Genomic DNA, 22,571 nt, shown 5'->3' with positions numbered 1-22,571 from the left:
AACCCCAGGACATGACCTACGCTGCTGCAGTAAGGACTGATCAGCCCCAACGACAACCGGCACGTCCTCCCCGAGATGAGCCACTTGTTCCAGAACGCCGCTTTCCAGCCCCCGCCCGCCCAGCCTATGTCCGACGCTCAAGCTCCAGGAAATGCGACGCCTGGAGGACTTCCGACAACCAGCCGTTGTGCTTCCATTGCGGTGAGGCCGGCCATATTCTTCGTCACTGCCCGTACCGACGTATTGGTTTTCGAGGATTTGCCGTTTACGCCCCACGACCACGCTTCGGACAACGTCCGCAGGAAATAGACGAGTACCTGCGTCGAGAAGAGTACACGCCGAACCGCTTTTCGCGCTCACCATCGCCGTCAACCTCGCGCTTTGCGTCGCCACGCCGCAGCTACGCAGCCGCGGTACGAGGAACGTCTCCCAGCCGCCGTAGGAAAAACTAAAGGCAGCAACCTCTGGAGGTAAGGTTGCTCACGAGCGAAACGCCGAAGATACTCCACCGACCACGCCCCATGAAGACTCTGCACCCTAGACGCCGCACGAAGAACCTACTCACTGCACCGACGCCGCACACAATGAGAACCCCGACCACGACGCAGGCTCTTGAAAACGACGCCGCCACCCAGAAGAGGTTCGACCACACGCCCCACCCTCGACTCGCATACGCGACGAAGCCGTGACCCGACGCCGAGAGCGACATGCAATGCAAGAGCCAGGACCTCCGACTTAGAAGTGACTATCGACGGCCGGAAAGTTCCCGCTCTAGTCGACACAGGAGCCGATTACTCGGTTATGAATGGAACGTTCGCTGCGCAGCTGAGAAAAGTCACAACGGCTTAGGACGGCCCACAAATTCGCACCGCAGTGGGCCACCTCATTACGCCATCAGGGCTATGCACAGCGCGAGTGACTGTAAAAGGACATACTTATCCGGTGACCTTTGTTGTGCTACCGCAATGCTCCCGCGAAGTGATCTTGGGTATGGATTTCCTTAATGAGCATCAGGCGATCATCGACCTGCTATCCAAGCTGATCACGCTTTCGACGGACGAAGCCATTGCTTCGATGGAAACTCGGGAAAATCACGTTTCCCTGAGTATCCTCGAGGAAGAAGTGTGCGTCCCACCCCGTTCAAGGGTTATCGTGACCGTAGGCGCCATGAAAGCCATTAACGCTGAAGCCATCATCGAGGGCAACAAACAGTTGCTTCTAGACCGAGGAATCAGCATCGCAATAGGCATCGCATATTTCCGCAATGTCCTGGCTGAAGTACTGCTGACTAACTTCAGCGAAGAATACCGACACATTAACAGAGGAACGACGATTGCTTTCTTAGACGAATTATCTGACGTACGCGGCTCCTTCGCCCTCTCCGACCCCTCCGCAGAAGATTCGCCTTACCAAGACAACTCGCCCACTTTCGACATGAACCCAGCCCTGCACCGGAACAAACAAGACCAGATCCGCAATCTGCTTCAAAGCTACAGTGAGTGTTTTTCGACATCGCCGAAGGTGCGACAAACGCCAATTGCCAAGCATCGCATTAAAACGGACCAACACGTCCGACCTCTCCGTCAAAGCCCCTGCCGTATGTCACCGCGAGAACGACAAGCCATCCGGGACCAAGTCGAAGAAATGCTTCGCGACAACGTCGTCCAGCCTTCAAACAGCCCATGGGCGGCACCGGTTGTTCTAGTGAGAAAGAAAGACGGCACACTTCGATTCCGCGTGGATTACCGCGCTTGAACAACATAACACAGAAGGACGTCTACCCCCTACCCCGCATCGACAACACACTCGAACGCCTCTGCAAGGCCAAGTATTTCTCATCGAAGGACCTCAAGAGCGGGTACTGGCAAACTGAGGTCGACGAAAAAGATCGCGAGAAGACAGCATTTATCACTCCGGATGGGCTGTTTGAGTTCAAGGTGATGCCATTTGGTCTCTGTCCCGCACCAGCGATGTTTCAGCGAGTAATGGACACAGTGCTTGCAGGCCTGAAGTGGCAAATTTGTATGGTATATTTAGATGACGTCGTTATCTTCGCCCGAACTTTGAAGAGCATCTCAAAAGACTTCGAACAGTACTAGACGCAATCAAGTCGTCTGGCCTAACCTTGAAGGCAGAGAAATGCCACTTTGCCTACGAAGAGCTACTGTTTCTAGGCCACATCGTTAGCAAGGAGGGAGTACGCCCAAACCCGCAGAAAACAGCTGCTATTGAACAGTTTCCACCGCCGGCCGATAAGAAAGCAGTTCGCAGATTTCTCGGACTGTGCGCATATTACCGACGATTTGTGAAAAACTTTTCGCGCATCGCCGAGCCCCTGACCCAACTGACTAAAACCGATGTGCCATTTAAATGGGAAGCGCCGTAAGCAGAAGCCTTCAAGGAACTTCAGCGTCGTTTACAGTCCCACCGATCCTCGCGCATTTTGATGAAAACGCCTATACTGAAGTTCATACCGACGCAAGCAGCGTGGGCCTTGGTGCCGTTCTCGTTCAAAAAAGTGACGGGCTGGAGAAGGTCATCGCATACGCTAGCCGTTCACTTTCCAAGGCCGAGGCTAACTATTCGACAACTCAGAAGGAGTGCCTTGCCACCATCTAGGCCACGCCAAAATTCCGCCGCTACCTGTACGGACGACCATTCAAGGTGATCAGCGATCACCACGCGCTGTGCTGGCTCGCCAATTTGAAGGACCCCTCTGGCCGACTCGCTCAATGGAGTCTGCGTCTCTAGGAGTTTGACGTTACCGTCGTTTACAAGTCCGGACGCAAGAACTTTATGCCGATTGCCTCTCACGAGCCCCTGTAGATACACCGCCGCCGGATGACGATGAGGACGCCTTCCTGGGACCCATCAGCCCCAGCTCTTTTGCCCAGCAGCAACGCTCGGACCCCTATCTAAAACGCCTCAGCAAGTACCTGGAATGGAAGGCAAGGTTTTTCACCTCCCGCTTCATTCAGTCGAGGACTGTCTTCCTTCTGTGTGCAGAATGAGGTCCTCGTGAAGAACTTTGCAGCGAGCAAAACAGCCTACCTCCTTGTTGTACCTGCTTGTCTCCGCGAAGAAGTTCTACAGGCTTCACACGACGAGCCGACAGCTGGACATCTCGGGTTTATTCGCACCCTCCGCCGCATTCAATACAAGTATTACTGGCCGCAACTGTCTGCCGATGTCGCACACTATGTAAAATCCTGCCGAGATTGTCAGCGACGAATGACCCCTTCCACACGACCAGCAGGATTTGTGAACTCCATTGAACCTCCCTCGAGGCCCTTTCAGCAGATCGGCATGGACTTGCTTGGCCCTTTTCCGACGTCAACATCTGGAAATAAGTGGATCATCATAGCGACCGACTACCTGACCCGCTACGCCGAGGCGAAAGCCCTACCGAACAGAACAGGAGCAGAAGTCGCCAAATTTTTGGTGGAGTGCATTCTTCTTCGACACGGCGCCCCTGATATACTCATCACGGACAGAGGAACAGCATTCACGGCGGAACTAACGCAAGCCATCCTGCGTTACAGCCAAACCAGCCACCGGAGGACAACTGCATACCATCCGCAGACCAACGGACTCACCGAGCGCCTGAACAAAACCATCGCCGATATGCTCTCCATGTATGTCGATGTCGAACACAAAACCAGGGATGTCATCCTGCCTTACGTCGTCTTCGCCTACAACACCGCAGTGCAGGAGACCACCCAGATGACGCCTTTTCGGCTCGTCCATGGCAGGGAGGCCACGACCACGCTAGACGCCATGCTGCCCAACGTTACAGAAGAAGAGAACGTCGTCGTTGCCGCCTACCTTCAAAGCGCAGAGGAAGCTCGAAGGCTTGCCCGATTACGGATCAAAGATCAGCAGCGGTCCGGCGCCAGACGCTACAACCTACGAAGACGCAACGCGGAATACAAGCCAGGAGACCAAGTCTGGGTGTGGACGCCCATTCGCCGCCATGGATTGAGTGAAAAGCTTTTTCGCCGCTATTTCGGCCCATACAAGGTTCTTCGTCGGTGAGGTGAACTGGATTATGAAGCCATCCCTGACGCAATGACTGCATCCCAGCGACGCCGCGTAAGACCAGAAGTTGTCCATTACTAGGAATGGCCGCCAGCTGGCATTAGGATTGGCGCCAGCGTGTCTCCAGGATTGCCACCAAGACAGAATCTCTCGCCATGTGTCTGCGGTATGCATTTACCGCGCTCGCCCGGTCGTTGCTGCGTGGGACAAGCGGGGAGCAGGGTTCTGCGAAAATCCCTTTAAGGAGTCGCTGTCGCCGGCCGCTTAGTGGTTCCGGCTGTGTTTCCGATTTTCCCCGACGTCTCCACCAACCCGACTACTACTGGCCTCACGGGCACTGCACAAGCGTGGGAACAGATTGCCACAGCGGCTCGTCTACGGGCTTCGTCGGCTATCGCTAATGGCAGAACCACTGGGGAATTTCTCCCTACGGTACGATCCGGCTTTGCGCCTCGGCTTCTTCGAAGTTCACCGACCGGCGGAGGGCGGGCCGAACACCTGATGTCTCCTGCCAGCCCGGTGGGGTCCTGGCACCACCCTCTAGACTAGGGAAGGCCTCTCTGCTCCTCCGTGACGTCATCACACTACGACGGGCGCCGGAGTTCGTGTTCTTCATGAAGGGACGCTGCGGCGCGCTCGTTCGTTCTTGTGTAACTGCAGCGCTACGTGAAATCGTCCTATGAAGATTTTGGCCCCATGATTTAATGCTGGCGTATATGTATGATGTCATTTCCGGTACACAGTCGGCAGTGAATAGGTTTAAAAATTGAGTTAACGGTTTCCGGATTATGAATATATGTTGGCTATTTAGTATTGTTTACTGTCGCCTAATATTGCCTGAAAGTCAGCACACTTTTTTTCTGCGGGGCATTGATATTCCGCTGTGCGTTCACATATATCTTTATTTTTGTTAATAGCTCGTTGCATGACGCGGACTTAGAAATTATTTTCGGCAAAAATTGAACCGTGTGGTATATCACCTTGAGTCGACTGTTTGCCAGGAATCTGACTCCTATTTGTAACCTTTTTCTTCCAAACCAACACTCACCCTCCCTCCACAAACATACACAAAAAAACATTGCCATAAGTTATGGCTCTCAGAACAGCTTACAGCTTCATCCATGGCATCTGAACTGATCGACTGAGCAGATGACTTTCTATTTTATAATATTGAAGCAAGCTGTGTTACATACAAAGGATATGTTTATTAAGAAGTACTTGCAGCTGGGCTTGTTAGTGCGTATTAGTGAAAGACATGAGAGCGCAAAATGGCAGCACGGACGAGTAACTGAACAGGACGAGCGCTGCACTTTCAACTAGATTTATTCAAGGAAGAGCGTTTATATAGCCTCTGCCCTTATCCAACTGCGATTAAGAGCATGGATAAGGGCAGAGGCTGTATAAACGCTCTTCCTTGCGTAAATCCAGTTGAAAGTGCAGCGCTCGTCCTGTTCTGTTACTCGTCCGTGCTGCCATTTTGCGCTCTCATGTCTTTCACAGATACCTTTATTACAGAGTGCAAGTTTTCAGAAAACTTTCAGAGGTGTGCAACACAAGGAGTTAGAACAGTCAAGATTTCAAAGTGTTAAACTTCCGTTTTTGAGCAACTTTTGCTTGCACAATACTGTCGTTCTAGTTTTTCAGCAGAATCTTTGTTGCAACGCTGAGAATGTGATGCATGACCAAGTGAGGACTATGACCTCTTTCACATTCGTCGAAACCGTCACCGGCTCTTATCAGGTTGGTAGCCAGTGTGAAAAGGGCTTGCCTTTGGTTCGCTAGAGAATGGAAGTGCACAGCATACTTTTCACTTCGCAGCTTGTCCAGGACGATTTCAGCAGTCATTACAGCATTCACAACTGCAGGTTGGGGAAACTTGAGCCTACCGCGATTCATGTTCGCTATAATTTCTGCATTCTCAATTATGACGTCCTCATCTTCTACCAAATTTGCTCGGCAAGCAGTGCATGCAAGTTTTTTAAGTGCTGCATGAGCGCAGTATCCGGCCACGTACGTTATGGCTGGAAGATTTTGTGCCTTCATTTCGAAGTCCTTGTCATTTACTTCAATGCTGAATCTCTGTAGAATCGCCTCATCAATGCTGACAGCAGGTGCCCCTGAATCCATGTCTGGAAGCGCCAGGGCTCTTTGTAGGCGAAGCTTGCGTTCAGATTCGAACACTTGTCTGATAGACACATGGTATTGCGACCCGGGACTGCTGCCTATACTTGCCAAATCTTTCCTCCAAGCAGTCTGTCCGGAACTTCCCCAGAAGTACGTAGTCAAATCCAAGGTCTTCAAGGCAATAGTTTATTATCTTGATCAAGGCTTCCGTAGTGAGATGCAAGGCACTGTGGGTCTCCCGAGTGAGAATTCCATTGTCAAACTTCAAACTCTCCCAACGGTCAAGCCATTGCATGATGGTTTGAAGGAATTCGACTTGTGGACACAGCTTTTCTGAAATAGGAGTCTGCAAGTCATCACGAATCCGGCGTCCTTTGCTGGGCGACTTCACATTAACAATCCTCCACCAGGTTTCGACAGCCTTTAAATATTCCGCTGTTCCAGCTGCATGCTGCAGTGTATAGCATTGACCGCATGTTTCTAGAGCGGCTATGGTTAATAGGTTGAACACTTTCAGTGCAAGCTTCACATTTTGCATTTCCATATTAGATGGATTGAGGGCCTTTACCGACAGTGTTGGAGCAGCCTTGATAAGGTGGAGATCCCGGAGGGTCTTGAACGAAGCAGTGATAATTTTTGGGTTGGTGTCGAAATTCATAAGTGAAGGAAAAAACATGCAGGTTCCATGGTTCTTTTGGTTGATCCAATTGTTCCGACTACATTTCAACAAGTGAACAGGGTCAATAACGAAAAAAAGAGGACGAGTGGGATCTGATGGGTGAGGATAGGAGCTGCTGACTTTTGATGACAATCCAAAGAGAGACATTGTTTTGCGATTGATAGAGTTGTTATCTGTGATGACTGCAATGATGCGAAGCCCAACCTTTTCAAGCTCATTTATGATGCTGCGGAGAACAGTGTTCAGCTGTTGAGCATTGATTTGTTCTACTGGCAAAATGTGAACAACACTTTTTTGTGATGACAGGAGGCTTTGAATCATAAAGACATGAGCTGTATTTGCTGCATTTGTAGTGTTGCTGGCAGTGCCGACAATCGTGCCACCCGTGTAATCAAAATATGCCTGTAGATGGATCTCATCCATCATGAGAACCACTGTCTTCTCATGATCCTTCATTGTACTCGCGAGCTTCTTTGCATAAAGCAGGAAAGAAACATCCTGCTGCTCAGCTGCTTTATTTATAACACATGCATTGCATACACGCCTGATCGTGGACTCATGCGGCAATGTGAGACCTCCGTAGTTACGCAAGTACCTATAAGCATGAGGAGAGATGGTAAATAGAAGGCAGGAAAATACCAACAGCTCTGAAGAGTAGCGGGGTGACTTGCTTAAAAGGAGAAATACTTGTTCTTTTAAAAATGTCAAAGCATCTTGCCGATCTTCGTCCTGCATTTCTTGATTTGTTGCGTCTTCAAGAAGAGATAGCACGAGCTTCAATATTGCACCAGTCTTGTCTTCAGGTTGGCGGAAGGCAGGATTCTTATCAGAGCTCTCAACAGCATCCAGCAGACCTGTTAAGCACCGAATATCATTCACAGTTTTTGGAATGATCTCCACGCCATCAAGTTTGGTGACCTCGACATCATGAATATACAGCTTTTAGAGAGAGGTCCTCGGTGACTTTAACTGACTTTTTGATTGCTGGGGCACCATCGACAGTCAGATTGAGGAAGAGTATAAAGTTATGCTGGTAAACAACCATCCAGAATTTGGAGACCTTTATACATGGTATGCATTTCGACAGCGCCTGAAAGTTGTCAATTTTGTTTCGGTCCTCTTCAGCCTGGTGTGCTTCAATAGACAAGGTGATGGCATCTTGTAGCGCAGCTGCCTCTCGGCGCGTCTTCTTTTCATCTGGGGCCTCTCGAGACGTGCTTGCATTTGGGGCAGAAAGATATGCCGGGCAGTCGGGAAGTATGCTTGGAACAGCATCAGGTCTTAACCGTACGAGCTTGAGTGCCACTTCAATTACTTTGCCGGTCTTTGTATCCGTGTAGCGTGTTCTATTTACCATGTCGGACGGTTTAAAGTGGCGCTCACAGACCTGGGATAAGAAAAAACAAAGACAGTAAAAGCTCTAGAACCTGAAGTTTAAAAATCAGACAGGTGCATGACAGTACGAGAGAAATTTCTATAAATGTCGTGTGAACTGAATGTCAACAATACTATTTCGCTACGACTTTACAGATTTACCCGGTCCAAAAGGGGCAGCACTACGGAATTATCTCGCGACATGCTGCCCGCAGCGCTTTCAATGCAACTGACGAAGGCGTAACCACGACCGTCAAAAGAATGTTTCCTTACCACCGACCGCTTTCCTGGAATGAAGTCCGCACGGTGGATAGCTTTAATCCATTGAGCTCTTCTTGCTTGGTCCGAAGGGAAGGTGAAGACTCGCACACGCTCACCACCATCATAGTTCCCGCGGCACCGCGGTACGCAGCAATGCCCAGGCATTATCACAGCCTGCACACTACTGTTGTTTGCCTATTAAAGTCTAGACACACACCTCCCGGCACCGACGTACTTCCTCGTCGTTACCAACGTCGTTACCGTACAGGTGGTAACTCTGAAACAGCGTTGAGTTTCGTGACACACGCTGCACGGGAAAAAAAAGAAACGCAGAAATTCGAACACGTGCGACAACGTTCACGAAATGAAGGAACCACTGATGTTTACCGCAGTGCGAACGCATTTTCCAGCCGAGCACTCTGCACGAATACAAAAAAGTATAACAAAACCACGTAAAAGAAAACAATATTACCTTCCAAAATAAGCGGTTCAACAAAAACTATAAATTTTTACAAAATAAAATTTTTATCTTTGCAGCACAGCAGTAATAAAAGCATCAAAATGTTTTCTTAAATTCGATACTACTGCTAGTACTGCTCCGCGCACGCGTTGTTGCACCAAAATCACCGAGACCGGTCGGAGAAAGTGGGGGCACAACAGCCTCTCCTCGAAAGCGCCGAGAGCTGACCCGTCGTAGTGTGATGACGTAGCCACAAAAGAGAGGAGGATATGGAGAGGCCCTAACTAGTCTAGAGGGTGTTGGTCCTGGCCGCATACCCCTCTCCCTCGGGCTGAACTTATGCCAGGGGCGTGTCCATGTGTGCGGAGGTGTCTGTTAGTGTGTGATAGCGAAAGTTTTGTCCACACCCACCACGGCGAGGGCGTCCCCTACCTGGGGAATTTAGGGAAAACGCAGTGTATAAAACTGGGCTGCAGATGCAGTTGAAGCAGCTCCCTTCTGAACTCAAAAGCTTGTAAATATGTAAAATAAACCAAGTCTTCTTTCTCCACAGCGAACCCTTCACTCAGTGGCACTCCTATCCGGGACGGAGCGGGCGTCATCTTGACCGAGGTTGTGTCGAGAAGCGACTCCGATACCAATCTTCAACACCATGTAGTCCGTTTGAAGCCGTATTATGCGCGCTAAAGGCCGCTGCATTTCCATGCTCTATTTTCGTTTTTTTTTTCTCTTACTAGTCGCATTATTTGTTTTAATGCATCGGGTCGATGCTTCTTTGAGAGGGGAGTAATGCCGCGAATATTTGCAGTGTTTGTTCGTTTTTCAAATCTGCCGCCACACCAGTTTATCGCTTCGTTTGCGACGCAAGACGCGACTAGATTTATCTCGATTGATCGCAGCCAGGTAGAGCTGATTCTACGTTGTTCCGGAATGTTCTAGTAACTTTGCACGCTTTATCTCGAAAGTTCGTTATCAGCTTTAAATTGAGCGCGGCTGACAGCGGCGGCCATTCTGTTCGACGACCGCCGAGCACGCTTGTCGCTTCGCCGCCGCCGAGTGATTAAGTCCATTGTTGGCGCAGGTCAGCCCAATCAACCGTTTTCTTTTAGAAGACCCTTTTGTCCGTCTTCATCGCTGCTTCGACTGCCGTCACCACTACGTGACAATATAAACGGTGTCTCGCGTAACTCCATGCAAGGCTTTTAAAAGAGTGGTGAACAGTAGCTGGTCGTAGCTGATTCATTTTATTCATGTGGCGCTTCTTAGAGTAACTTAAAATTCAGCTTATTTAGGATTATCAAACATGAGAGACTCAAAAATTTTAATATTCACTTTTGGAATATTAAGCGAAGCTTCGCAAAGTCGCTACAGTTTTTTTTTTCTGGTGACTTACGTCCTGCGTGGTTCTTTTCCGACTTTTCAACAAAGGCCGCGAACAATAAAATAAAGAACGCGTGACTGCGGTCGTACGCTACCATATCGCAGCCCTCGCAACAATCTTTTGAAGGAAGAAAACGTGCGATTTGACCACGTAGAACTGAATGGCCGCCACTCGGACGGGCTGCGTAGTTTTACGAGCGATGAAAACGAAGGCTACTTTGAAGGACGCGACTTCACTGCTTTCTCTTCATTTCACTGTGTCTGCGTGATAACCCACTGAAAGCTCCATTTGAATTGGCTGTCGGTAGTGGGGCTGTCAATTATTGCGAAGTGTCCATGTTCTGGAGGGATGCGCTGGCGCTTTTCAATGACTATGCGGACAGCGCCGTCGGCCGCTCACTTGCTGACTGGCAGCGCACACGCTTTTGTCCTTCAAAGCGCGTTTGGAAGCCCGATAAAATACAGCAGCTGAAGAGCGTAATCACGTAGATTTTTGTAGCGTGAGCTACACCGGCTGAGGTTGAGCAGTTTTGCGTGGCTCCTGGGCAGCCGTGCTGCGCATGCGCGAGGAGCAGTGACGTCACATGGCGCACAGCTGGCGCGCCGGAGCAGCTGCCGCCGCCGCGCGCGCTTTCCTCGCCGGTGATTAAAGAGTGCGTTATAGCCGCGGCAGACGCATTGGCGCCGGCGCGTGCACAGCTGTGCGCCTCCGTTGCCCATTATCCAAGTCTGACCCTGCGCCGGAGCCGCTTGATGGCGCCTCTCATTTTGTGTGCGTGCTCAGAGGTATCAGTGGGGGTATACATATAGCGGGGCGTTTGCCAGTGTGGTATATCCACGGAGAAGGAGAGCGAGATTGCTGCTCACGATACCTATATCTTGGCATAGCCGAGCTAAGCCACTGCAATTTTTTGTTTATATATTTCGAAGGCTTTCTCTAAATGCTGAAAAAAAGGACCACGCAGGAGATACGTTGCTAGGAAAAATCGCAGTGGCTGGTTCTGAACCCCCTATACAACTTAACGAAACGCCCCTTTGCCTAAAATGATTACAAATTTTGGAGAATTTTTCTTTTGTAGTTAAGAAATTAACAGGAATACAGAAAATGCTCCCAGGAGAGCTACGCGACGGCAAGCAATATGCCCCTGGTTTCAGCCGGCTGCGGTGTACTGCGTATATTTAAAGCCTCGGTTCAATTTACACGAAATACGTTGTAGTCAGTTTTGAACACGCAGGAAACAGGTGGTGAGATCTGGAAAGAACATGTGCTGATTTTGCAAACTATTCTACGAGGTAGTACAGATGCACGGCGCCGCTGACAAATGCATCAAAAATGATCCTGAGGCTTACATAATCAAAAACGTCGATTACGGTATTGCTTAGCCCTAGTGGACTAGTCAATGTCGTTATAGTATCCACAGGTCAAAACACAACGGACTGAGTTTTTATAATATTGATAAAACCAGAATAATTTCACACCATTCAATTATATCTTTCAGAACTGTATTACGTTTAATTATCAACATCTTCGCGACTGCTTTACTCCAAAAAGACTAGTGTCATCGGCACAAAATACTACTTGAGGTTTGTGAGCAATATGAATAAACATGATGAAGAGCCACGAGGGCTTCTTTGAAGAACGCCACAACTAATGGAATCAACTTTGGAGGTATTATCATCGATGATAACCACCTGCGTGCTTACTATAGGACCGAATCCAATGAAGACAGGGACCTAGAATACAATTTGTGTCTAGTTTAGAAACAAATATTTTGGGGTCGAGGAGGTGGAATGCTTTGCTAAGTGCTACAAATATTACGGGTGTGATAGTTTTGCTTCAATATTAGGTAAAATTATTTCTTTCTCCAATAACAGGACGTACTCTGAAATTCGGTTGCTAGGCCAGCACATGCAGGAGGCCGTGCGATCGACAACCATACCGTGAAACGCTGCGCGGCTGTTATGCTTGGACGGGCCAGAGAAATGTCTACTTGCATTTCAAGGCTCAAATCAAACACAGTCTTTTCCTCTGACGCGTCAATGGCAAAAGAATAAAGGCTTTTCCTTTTCTCTAAAGAGTCTTTCGTTTGAGTCCTCATCAAAGAGACCGCTAATGGCCCCAGCGTGGTATCACAAAGACGCATCTCCATTCTTGAATTTTCTCATATTAGGTTAAATTACCGTTTTCCTAAGCCCTTCTTTTTTTTCGGCATTTCTTTAGCGGCATATAATATTTTCCATTCAATGAATGGTTGTCGGTGTCTTATGAAGCAGACATTGTAGAGCCTTCTTTCTGTTCGCGACGTCCTCATATTCCGATGCGACTCAGAAGCAGGGGCTATGTTTAGCTACCTGATATAATGGTCAGGAAGCCATAGTGTGGTAATTCGGCTGCTCTGAAGGTACACGCTCACAAACCGCTCATTCGCCGCAGGGTACCTAAAGTTTGACTTTCCATGTCAGGACGCCATTTTACATAACAGCTGTTAGTGCCTCACTACATATGTGAGCGGCGTCTCTGGCGTAACATATCACACGCCTACATACAAATCACGTGACGCGTACCACGTTTCTCATTAGTTTTGAGAATCGTGACGCCATCAATCATGCGACCTCTTCGACGCCTTTGATTTGTTCTTGGAAACGCTACGACGCTACTCACGTGAGCACTCAGACACCTCTAATTGCGTCTCACAGTTCGTGGCGTCACAACAAGGACGTATAAGACGGCGTTGACATTACCTTCACCACACTATTAATTGGTGATTTCACTGTCGCTATGCGAGAGAACGAGAGATTGCGCCCTTACGTCACAATGAGTAATCCATGCCATGCCTAATCTTTACTGTGTCTAGATTACCGCACCGCAGGAATACATGCATGTTGTTCAGTGTTTTGATCTTATGCATACATGAGGAGCACCAGAACGGAGGTTGTCGCTAAATAGAAACTTTTATGCACCCTTTACGTTGAGTCAATTGTAATTACCCCTGCAGCAGTAGTGATGATGTGCGCTACATTGCTACATTGAATGCTCGCCTGCTATCAGCGTGTCGATGTAAGGATTTCTTGCTTTTCATTGAAATTTCATTATTGCCATGGGCACCAGATGAGGAACAAGCTTCTCGGCCTTTTGGCCAAGATGGAAGTGTCGTCTGGCGGGTGCAAGAAGCGGGGACATTGTTGTTGCGACTGAAGGAAGAATGAAAAGGAAAGTGCAGGGGCCTGCCCACTGGCTCAAGCGGAGCAACAGTCTGTGCCTCGTGCAGACAGATAAGAGTTGAAAGCGCTGTTGCTGTTATTGTTGTTGCGACTGAAGGAAGAATGAAAAGGAAAGTGCAGGGACCTGCCCACTGGCTCAAGCGGAGCTACAATCTCTGCCTCGTGCAGACAGATAAGAGTTGAAAGCGCTGTTGCTGTTATTGTTGTTGCGACTGAAGGAAGAATGAAAAGGAAAGTGCAGGGGCCTGCCCACTGGCTCAAGCGGAGCTACAATCTCTGCCTCGTGCAGACAGATAAGAGTTGAAAGCGCTGTTGCTGTTATTGTTGTTGCGACTGAAGGAAGAATGAAAAGGAAAGTGCAGGGGCCTGCCCACTGGCTCAAGCGGAGCTACAATCTCTGCCTCGTGCAGACAGATAAGAGTTGAAAGCGCTGTTGCTGTTATTGTTGTTGCGACTGAAGGAAGAATGAAAAGGAAAGTGCAGGGGCCTGCCCACTGGCTCAAGCGGAGCTACAATCTCTGCCTCGTGCAGACAGATAAGAGTTGAAAACGCTGTTGCTGTTATTGTTGTTGCGACTGAAGGAAGAATGAAAAGGAAAGTGCAGGGGCCTGCCCACTGGCTCAAGCGGAGCTACAATCTCTGCCTCATGCATACAGATAAGAGTTGAAAGCGCTGTTGCTGTTATTGTTGTTGCGACTGAAGGAAGAATGAAAAGGAAAGTGCAGGGGCCTGCCCACTGGCTCAAGCGGAGCTACAATCTCTGCCTCCTGCAGACAGATAAGAGTTGAAAGCGCTGTTGCTGTTATTGTTGTTGCGACTGAAGGAAGAATGAAAAGGAAAGTGCAGGGGCCTGCCCACTGGCTCAAGCGGAGCTACAATCTCTGCCTTGTGCAGACAGATAAGAGTTGAAAGCGCTGTTGCTGTTATTGTTGTTGCGACTGAAGGAAGAATGAAAACGAAAGTGCAGGGGCCTGCCCACTGGCTCAAGCGGAGCTACAATCTCTGCCTCGTGCAGACATATAAGAGTTGAAAACGCTGTTGCTGTTATTGTTGTTGCGACTGAAGGAAGAATGAAAAGGAAAGTGCAGGGGCCTGCCCACTGGCTCAAGCGGAGCTACAATCTCTGCCTCGTGCAGACAGATAAGAGTTGAAAGCGCTGTTGCTGTTATTGTTGTTGCGACTGAAGGAAGAATGAAAAGGAAAGTGCAGGGGCCTGCCCACTGGCTCAAGCGGAGCTACAATCTCTGCCTCGTGCAGACAGATAAGAGTTGAAAGCGCTGTTGCTGTTATTGTTGTTGCGACTGAAGGAAGAATGAAAAGGAAAGTGCAGGGGCCTGCCCACTGGCTCAAGCGGAGCTACAATCTCTGCCTCGTGCAGACAGATAAGAGTTGAAAGCGCTGTTGCTGTTATTGTTGTTGCGACTGAAGGAAGAGTGAAAAGGAAAGTGCAGGGGCCTGCCCACTGGCTCAAGCGGAGCTACAATCTCTGCCTCGTGCAGACAGATAAGAGTTGAAAGCGCTGTTGCTGTTATTGTTGTTGCGACTGAAGGAAGAATGAAAAGGAATGTGCAGGGGCCTGCCCACTGGCTCAAGCGGAGCTACAATCTCTGCCTCGTGCAGACAGATAAGAGTTGAAAACGCTGTTGCTGTTATTGTTGTTGCGACTGAAGGAAGAATGAAAAGGAAAGTGCAGGGGCCTGCCCACTGGCTCAAGCGGAGCTACAATCTCTGCCTCGTGCAGACAGATAAGAGTTGAAAACGCTGTTGCTGTTATTGTTGTTGCGACTGAAGGAAGAATGAAAAGGAAAGTGCAGGGGCCTGCCCACTGGCTCAAGCGGAGCTACAATCTCGGCCTCGTGCAGACAGATAAGAGTTGAAAGCGCTGTTGCTGTTATTGTTGTTGCGACTGAAGGAAGAATGAAAAGGAAAGTGCAGGGGCCTGCCCACTGGCTCAAGCGGAGCTACAATCTCTGCCTCGTGCAGACAGATAAGAGTTGAAAGCGCTGTTGCTGTTATTGTTGTTGCGACTGAAGGAAGAATGAAAAGGAAAGTGCAGGGGCCTGCCCACTGGCTCAAGCGGAGCTACAATCTCTGCCTCGTGCAGACAGATAAGAGTTGAAAGCGCTGTTGCTGTTATTGTTGTTGCGACTGAAGGAAGAATGAAAAGGAAAGTGCAGGGGCCTGCTCACTGGCTCAAGCGGAGCTACAATCTCTGCCTCGTGCAGACAGATAAGAGTTGAAAGCGCTGTTGCTGTTATTGTTGTTGCGACTGAAGGAAGAATGAAAAGGAAAGTGCAGGGGCCTGCCCACTGGCTCAAGCGGAGCTACAATCTCTGCCTCGTGCAGACAGATAAGAGTTGAAAGCGCTGTTGCTGTTATTGTTGTTGCGACTGAAGGAAGATTGAAAAGGAAAGTGCAGGGGCCTGCCCACTGGCTGAAGCGGAGCTACAATCTCTGCCTCGTGCAGACAGATAAGAGTTGAAAGCGCTGTTGCTGTTATTGTTGTTGCGACTGAAGGAAGAATGAAAAGGAAAGTGCAGGGGCCTGCCCACTGGCTCAAGCGGAGCTACAATCTCTGCCTCGTGCAGACAGATAAGAGTTGAAAACGCTGTTGCTGTTATTGTTTTTGCGACTGAAGGAAGAATGAAAAGGAAAGTGCAGGGGCCTGCCCACTGGCTCAAGCGGAGCTACAATCTCTGCCTCGTGCAGACAGATAAGAGTTGAAAACGCTGTTGCTGTTATTGTTGTTGCGACTGAAGGAAGAATGAAAAGGAAAGTGCAGGGGCCTGCCCACTGGCTCAAGCGGAGCTACAATCTCTGCCTCGTGCAGACAGATAAGAGTTGAAAACGCTGTTGCTGTTATTGTTGTTGCAACTGAAGGAAGAATGAAAAGGAAAGTGCAGGGGCCTGCCCACTGGCTCAAGCGGAGCTACAATCTCTGCCTCGTGCAGACAGATAAGAGTTGAAAACGCTGTTGCTGTTATTGTTGTTGCGACTGAAGGAAGAATGAAAAGGAAAGTGCAGGGGCCTTGCCCACTGGCTCAAGCGGAGCTACAATCTCTGCCTCGTGCAGACAGATAAGAGTTGAAAACGCTGTTGCTGTTATTGTTGTTGCGACTGAAGGAAGAATGAAAAGGAAAGTGCAGGGGCCTTGCCCACTGGCTCAAGCGGAGCTACAATCTCTGCCTCGTGCAGACAGATAAGAGTTGAAAACGCTGTTGCAGTTATTGTTGTTGCGACTGAAGGAAGAATGAAAAGGAAAGTGCAGGGGCCTTGCCCACTGGCTCAAGCGGAGCTACAATCTCTGCCTCGTGCAGACAGATAAGAGTTGAAAACGCTGTTGGTGTTATTGTTGTTGCAACTGAAGGAAGAATGAAAAGGAAAGTGCAGGGGCCTGCCCACTGGCTCAAGCGGAGCTACAATCTCTGCCTCGTGCAGACAGATAAGAGTTGAAAACGCTGTTGCTGTTATTGTTGTTGCGACTGAAGGAAGAATGAAAAGGAAAGTGCAGGGGCCTGCCCACTGACTCAAGCGGAGCTACAATCTCTGCCTCGTGCAGACAGATAAGAGTTGAAAACGCTGTTGGTGTTATTGTTGTTGCGACTGAAGGAAGAATGAAAAGGAAAGTGCAGGGGCCTGCCCACTGGCTCAAGCGGAGCTACAATCTCTGTCTCGTGCAGACAGATAAGAGTTGAAATCGCTGTTGCTGTTATTGTTGTTGCAACTGAAGGAAGAATGAAAAGGAAAGTGCAGGGGCCTGCCCACTGGCTCAAGCGGAGCTACAATCTCTGCCTCGTGCAGACAGATAAGAGTTGAAAACGCTGTTGCTGTTATTGTTGTTGCGACTGAAGGAAGAATGAAAAGGAAAGTGCAGGGGCCTGCCCACTGGCTCAAGCGGAGCTACAATCTCTGCCTCGTGCAGACAGATAAGAGTTGAAAACGCTGTTGCTGTTATTGTTGTTGCGACTGAAGGAAGAATGAAAAGGAAAGTGCAGGGGCCTGCCCACTGGCTCAAGCGGAGCTACAATCTCTGTCTCGTGCAGAGAGATAAGAGTTGAACGCGCTGTTGCTGTTATTGTTGTTGCAACTGAAGGAAGAATGAAAAGGAAAGTGCAGGGGCCTTGCCCACTGGCTCAAGCGGAGCTACAATCTCTGCCTCGTGCAGACAGATAAGAGTTGAAAGCGCTGTTGCTGTTATTGTTGTTGCGACTGAAGGAAGAATGAAAAGGAAAGTGCACGGGCCTGCCCACTGGCTCAAGCGGAGCTACAATCTCTGCCTCGTGCAGACAGATAAGAGTTGAAAACGCTGTTGCTGTTATTGTTGTTGCGACTGAAGGAAGAATGAAAAGGAAAGTGCAGGGGCCTGCCCACTGGCTCATGCGGAGCTACAATCTGTGCCTCGTGCAGACAGATAAGAGTTGAAAGCGCTGTTGCTGTTATTGTTGTTGCGACTGAAGGAAGAATGAAAAGGAAAGTGCAGGGGCCTGCCCACTGGCTCAAGCGGAGCTACAATCTCTGCCTCGTGCAGACAGATAAGAGTTGAAAACGCTGTTGCTGTTATTGTTGTTGCGACTGAAGGAAGAATGAAAAGTAAAGTGCAGGGGCCTGCCCACTGGCTCAAGCGGAGCTACAATCTCTGCCTCGTGCAGACAGATAAGAGTTGAAAACGCTGTTGCTGTTGTTGTTGCGACTGAAGGAAGAATGAAAAGGAAAGTGCAGGGGCCTGCCCACTGGCTCAAGCGGAGCTACAATCTCTGCCTCGTGCAGACAGATAAGAGTTGAAGCGCTGTTGCTGTTATTGTTGTTGCGACTGAAGGAAGAATGAAAAGGAAAGTGCAGGGGCCTGCCCACTGGCTCAAGCGGAGCTACAATCTCTTCCTCGTGCAGACAGATAAGAGTTGAAAACGCTGTTGCTGTTATTGTTGTTGCAACTGAAGGAAGAATGAAAAGGAAAAAGCAGGGGCCTGTCCACTGGCTCCAGCTCAGCCACATTCGCTGACACGTGCAGACAGATAAGAGTTGAAAACGCTGTTGCTGTTATTGTTGTTGCGACAGAAGGAAGAATGAAAAGGAAAGTGCAGGGGCCTGCCCACTGGCTCAAGCGGAGCTACAATCTCTGCCTCGTGCAGACAGATAAGAGTTGAAAGCGCTGTTGCTGTTATTGTTGTTGCGACTGAAGGAAGAATGAAAAACAAAGTGCAGGGGCCTGCCCACTGGCTCAAGCGGAGCTACAATCTCTGCCTCGTGCAGACAGATAAGAGTTGAAAACGCTGTTGCTGTTATTGCTGTTGCAACTGAAGGAAGAATGAAAAGGAAAGTGCAGGGGCCTGCCCACTGGCTCAAGCGGAGCTACAATCTCTGCCTCGTGCAGACAGATAAGAGTTGAAAACGCTGTTGCTGTTATTGTTGTTGCGACTGAATAATAATAATAATAATTGGTTTTTTGGGAAAGGAAATGGCGCAGTATCTGTCTCATATATCGTTGGACACCTGAACCGCGCCGTAAGGGAAGGGATAAAGGAGGGAGTGAAAGAAGAAAGGAAGGAAGGTGCCGTAGTGGAGGGCTCCGGAATAATTTCGACCACCTGGGGATCTTTAACGTGCACTGACATCGCACAGTACACGGGCGCCTTGGCGTTTTTCCTCCATAAAAACACAGCCGCCGCGGTCGGGTTCGAACCCGGGAACTCCGGATCAGTAGTCGAGCGCCCTAACCACTGAGCCACCGCGGCGGGTTGCGACTGAAGGAAGAATGAAGGAAGAATGAAAAACAAAGTGCAGGGGCCTGCCCACTGGCTCAAGCGGAGCTACAATCTCTGCCTCGTGCAGACAGATAAGAGTTGAAGCGCTGTTGCTGTTATTGTTGTTGCGACTGAAGGAAGAATGAAAAACAAAGTGCAGGGGCCTGCCCACTGGCTCAAGCGGAGCTACAATCTCTGCCTCGTGCAGACAGATAAGAGTTGAAAACGCTGTTGCTGTTATTGTTGTTGCAACTGAAGGAAGAATGAAAAGGAAAGTGCAGGGGCCTGCCCACTGGCTCAAGCGGAGCTACAATCTCTGCCTCGTGCAGACAGATAAGAGTTGAAAGCGCTGTTGCTGTTATTGTTGTTGCGACTGAAGGAAGAATGAAAAGGAAAGTGCAGGGGCCTGCCCACTGGCTCAAGCGGAGCTACAATCTCTGCCTCGTGCAGACAGATAAGAGTTGAAGCGCTGTTGCTGTTATTGTTGTTGCGACTGAAGGAAGAATGAAAAGTAAAGTGCAGGGGCCTGCCCACTGGCTCAAGCGGAGCTACAATCTCTGCCTCGTGCAGACAGATAAGAGTTGAAAACGCTGTTGCTGTTATTGTTGTTGCAACTGAAGGAAGAATGAAAAGTAAAGTGCAGGGGCCTGCTCACTGGCTCAAGCGGAGCTACAATCTCTGCCTCGTGCAGACAGATAAGAGTTGAAAGCGCTGTTGCTGTTATTGTTGTTGCGACTGAAGGAAGAATGAAAAACAAAGTGCAGGGGCCTGCCCACTGGCTCAAGCGGAGCTACAATCTCTGCCTCGTGCAGACAGATAAGAGTTGAAAGCGCTGTTGCTGTTATTGTTGTTGCGACTGAAGGAAGAATGAAAAACAAAGTGCAGGGGCCTGCCCACTGGCTCAAGCGGAGCTACAATCTCTGCCTCGTGCAGACAGATAAGAGTTGAAAACGCTGTTGCTGTTATTGTTGTTGCAACTGAAGGAAGAATGAAAAGGAAAGTGCAGGGGCCTGCCCACTGGCTCAAGCGGAGCTACAATCTCTGCCTCGTGCAGACAGATAAGAGTTGAAAGCGCTGTTGCTGTTATTGTTGTTGCGACTGAAGGAAGAATGAAAAACAAAGTGCAAGGGCCTGCCCACTGGCTCAAGCGGAGCTACAATCTCTGCCTCGTGCAGACAGATAAGAGTTGAAGCGCTGTTGCTGTTATTGTTGTTGCGACTGAAGGAAGAATGAAAAGTAAAGTGCAGGGGCCTGCCCACTGGCTCAAGCGGAGCTACAATCTCTGCTTCGTGCAGACAGATAAGAGTTGAAAACGCTGTTGCTGTTATTGTTGTTGCAACTGAAGGAAGAATGAAAAGGAAAGTGCAGGGGCCTGCCCACTGGCTCAAGCGGAGCTACAATCTCTGCCTCGTGCAGACAGATAAGAGTTGAAAGCGCTGTTGCTGTTATTGTTGTTGCGACTGAAGGAAGAATGAAAAGGAAAGTGCAGGGGCCTGCCCACTGGCTCAAGCGGAGCTACAATCTCTGCCTCGTGCAGACAGATAAGAGTTGAAAGCGCTGTTGCTGTTATTGTTGTTGCGACTGAAGGAAGAATGAAAAGTAAAGTGCAGGGGCCTGCCCACTGGCTCAAGCGGAGCTACAATCTCTGCCTCGTGCAGACAGATAAGAGTTGAAAGCGCTGTTGCTGTTATTGTTGTTGCGACTGAAGGAAGAATGAAAAGGAAAGTGCAGGGGCCTGCCCACTGGCTCAAGCGGAGCTACAATCTCTGCCTCGTGCAGACAGATAAGAGTTGAAAGCGCTGTTGCTGTTATTGTTGTTGCGACTGAAGGAAGAATGAAAAACAAAGTGCAGGGGCCTGCCCACTGGCTCCATCTCAGCCACATTCGCTGCCTCGTGCAGACAGATAAGAGTTGAAAACGCTGTTGCTGTTATTGTTGTTGCAACTGAAGGAAGAATGAAAAGGAAAGTGCAGGGGCCTGCCCACTGGCTCAAGCGGAGCTACAATCTCTGCCTCGTGCAGACAGATAAGAGTTGAAAGCGCTGTTGCTGTTATTGTTGTTGCGACTGAAGGAAGAATGAAAAGGAAAGTGCAGGGGCCTGCCCACTGGCTCCAGCTCAGCCACATTCGCTGACACGTGCAGACAGATAAGAGTTGAAAACGCTGTTGCTGTTATTGTTGTTGCGACTGAAGGAAGAATGAAAAGGAAAGTGCAGGGGCCTGCCCACTGGCTCAAGCGGAGCTACAATCTCTGCCTCGTGCAGACAGATAAGAGTTGAAAACGCTGTTGCTGTTATTGTTGTTGCGACTGAAGGAAGAATGAAAAGGAAAGTGCAGGGGCCTGCCCACTGGCTCTAGCGGAGCTACAATCTCTGCCTCGTGCAGACAGATAAGAGTTGAAAACGCTGTTGCTGTTATTGTTGTTGCGACTGAAGGAAGAATGAAAAACAAAGTGCAGGGGCCTGCCCACTGGCTCCAGCTCAGCCACATTCGCTGACACGTGCAGACAGATAAGAGTTGAAAACGCTGTTGCTGTTATTGTTGTTGCGACTGAAGGAAGAATGAAAAGGAAAGTGCAGGGGCCTGCCCACTGGCTCAAGCGGAGCTACAATCTCTGCCTCGTGCAGACAGATAAGAGTTGAAAACGCTGTTGCTGTTATTGTTGTTGCAACTGAAGGAAGAATGAAAAGGAAAGTGCAGGGGCCTGCCCACTGGCTCAAGCGGAGCTACAATCTCTGCCTCGTGCAGACAGATAAGAGTTGAAAGCGCTGTTGCTGTTATTGTTGTTGCGACTGAAGGAAGAATGAAAAGGAAAGTGCAGGGGCCTGCCCACTGGCTCAAGCGGAGCTACAATCTCTGCCTCGTGCAGACAGATAAGAGTTGAAAGCGCTGTTGCTGTTATTGTTGTTGCAACTGAAGGAAGAATGAAAAGGAAAGTGCAGGGGCCTGCCCACTGGCTCAAGCGGAGCTACAATCTCTGCCTCGTGCAGACAGATAAGAGTTGAAAGCGCTGTTGCTGTTATTGTTGTTGCGACTGAAGGAAGAATGAAAAGGAAAGTGCAGGGGCCTGCCCACTGGCTCAAGCGGAGCTACAATCTCTGCCTCGTGCAGACAGATAAGAGTTGAAAACGCTGTTGCTGTTATTGTTGTTGCGACTGAAGGAAGAATGAAAAACAAAGTGCAGGGGCCTGCCCACTGGCTCCAGCTCAGCCACATTCGCTGACACGTGCAGACAGATAAGAGTTGAAAACGCTGTTGCTGTTATTGTTGTTGCGACTGAAGGAAGCATGAAA

At 49.3% G+C, this 22,571-nt stretch overlaps 1 pseudogene; it reads right to left on the bottom strand.

Moving 5' to 3' along the window:
- Positions 1–5,670: 5,670 nt before the first annotated feature.
- LOC144108579 (uncharacterized) lies at positions 5,671–8,644 on the bottom strand (annotated as a pseudogene).
- Positions 8,645–22,571: the final 13,927 nt, after the last annotated feature.

This window comes from Amblyomma americanum, chromosome 10, assembly GCF_052857255.1.
Source record: "Amblyomma americanum isolate KBUSLIRL-KWMA chromosome 10, ASM5285725v1, whole genome shotgun sequence".
NCBI classification, from domain to species: domain Eukaryota; kingdom Metazoa; phylum Arthropoda; class Arachnida; order Ixodida; family Ixodidae; genus Amblyomma; species Amblyomma americanum.
Note: the sequence above shows the minus strand (reverse complement) of the source record. Positions and strands in the feature narration are given on the sequence as shown.